This window comes from Octopus bimaculoides, chromosome 6 (genome assembly GCF_046866305.1).
Source record: "Octopus bimaculoides isolate indiv1 chromosome 6, ASM4686630v1, whole genome shotgun sequence".
Taxonomy (NCBI): Eukaryota; Metazoa; Mollusca; class Cephalopoda; order Octopoda; family Octopodidae; genus Octopus; species Octopus bimaculoides.
The window spans coordinates 67,995,180-67,997,679 of NC_142933.1; positions in this window are offsets into that span (position 1 = coordinate 67,995,180).

Here is a 2,500-nt window from a genome sequence, read left to right on the forward strand (position 1 = left end):
ATTCTTATTCTTTTATTCTTTTACTTGTTTTAGTTATTTGACAATGACCATGCTGGAGCAACACCCTGAGGGATTTTAGTTAAGCAAATTGACATCCAGATCAATTTTTTAGATTAGTACTTATTCTATCAGTCTCTTTTGCTGGATGTGTTTATGTCTTTGTAACTTATCGGTTCAGCAAAAGAGACCGATAGAATAAGTACTAGACTTACAAAGAATAAGTCCTGGAATCAATTTCTTCCACTAAAACCCTTTAAGGTGGTGCTCCAGTATGACCAGTCAAATTACTGAAACAAGTAAAAGAATATCGTTCTAACATTCTGTCTGCTAAGTTATGTGGATGTAAACAAACCGACTCTGGTTCTCAAGTGGTGATGGGGGTAAAATTACAGACACAAAGACACACACACATAGATACATATGTACATATATATGATGGGCTTCTTTCATGTTCTATCGACCAGATCCATTCACTAATAGAAGACAACACTTATCCAAGGTGCCATGCAGTGGGATCGAACTCATATCCATGTGGTTGCAAAGCAAACTTCTTACCACACAGCCACACCTGCATCTATACTATAAAGATAATGAAAAGATATATCTGCAGCAAGTGGTATGATGTTCTGCTCAAGATGTCCATGCAAATATGGCAAAACACACAAGTCACACACAAACACACACACATATTTATACATCTGTGTGTGTGTGTGTGTGTGTGTGTGTGCATGCGTGTGTGTGTTTGTGTTCGTGTGTGTTTGTGTATGTGTGAGTTGTCTATATTATGAGAATTTTTATTTAGAATCTTCAAAAGATTTGAAATAAATTGCTTTAACGTGGGTGCTCAAAGTAGATACAGCTATAGGCGCAGGAGTGGCTGTGTGGTAAGTAGCTCGCTTACCAACCACATAGTTCCGGGTTCATTCCCATTGTGTGGCACTTTGAGAATGAATCTTCTATTATAGCCTCGGGCCGACCAAAGCTTTGTGAGTGGATTTGGTAGACTGAAACTCAAAGAAGCCCGTCGTATATATGTATATATATAGATGTATGTGTGTGTATATGTTTGTGTGTGTGTTTGTTCCCCAACATCGCTTGACAACTGATGGTGGCATGTTTACGTTCCCGTAACTTAGCGGTTCGGCAAAAGAGATCTATAGAATAAGTACTAGGCTTCCAAAGAATAAGTCCTAGGGTCGATTTGCTCGACTAAAGGCGGTGCTCCGGCATGGCCACAGTCAAATGACTGAAACAAGTAAAAGAGTAAAGAGTAAAGAGTATATATATATATATATATATATATATATATATATATATATATATATATATATACATATATATAGAGGTGCAGGAGTGGCTATGTGGTAAATGGCTTGCTTATTGGAGGGGGAGACGGAGAAAGTCGTGGAGGCTTCTGCCGCCATGAAAAGAAAATGAAAGGTGAGCAATAATGGTTGCTCACCAGTTGAAACAGAGGTTGTGTGGGAGGTGGAGGTCCCCTCGGGTGTGCCGAGGAAGGCCCCAACCTCAGAAACCATTAACAAAAAGAAAAAGAAGAAAAAGAGAAACGGGAAGTGGACGTTTATGTGCAGCGGACCGAACCCGTGACCACTCTGGTGGGAAATGTGCCGCTGGAGAGGGAGACCCTGCCAGCGGGAATTATGCCGCTGGCAGGACAAGGTGAGATCCCCCCCACTCTGAGGAGGAGGAGGAGTTTGTCCTCCTGTACCTCGGGGGTGGGAAGGTTGAGGAGCACTTGGACTGTGAATGCAGACCGGATAGATCCTTTACAGCTTGCGCAAACAGTTTAAGGTGGCCTCAGCAAATGGCCGCAGAGATAATAACCAGTAGCACCAGTGCTGGGATCACAGCCACCTGTTGTAGCCTCGAGTACATGTGCCTCAATACTGAGGCAGAGTTGACCATGGGGGGTTTGCCTGATAGCGGCAGAGAGCCTGCTTACAAGGCATTGAATTGAACATTGTTGATTTGTATATTATATTTTTAATTGTGTAAGCTTTGAACAAGGTTTCCAAGGGGAAGTCGATCAGTGGGCGTCGGCGCCCCTCTCATTTTTCATCTTTATCATCTTTCATTATGTTCATTAATGTCTTTGTCCAGCCATGCTATTTGCACTCTATGTAAGGCCTCAATGGCTAATTATTGAAATAAAATAGCTTGCTTATCAACCACAGGGTTCTGGGTTCAGTCCTACTGCATGGCACTTTGGCCAAGTGTCTGCTACTATAGCTTCAGGCTGTCCAAAGCCTTGTGAGTGGATTTAGTAGACAGAAACTGAAAGAAGCCCATTATATATATGTATATGTTTGTGTGTCTTTATTTGTCCCAGCCACCATTGCTTGATGACTGATGTTGGTGTGTTTATGTCGCTGTAACTTAGCGATTCGGCAAAAGAGACCGGTAGAATAAGTATTAGGCTTACAAAGAATAAGCCCTGGTGTTGATCTGTCTGACTAAAGGCGGTACTCCGCCATTGTCG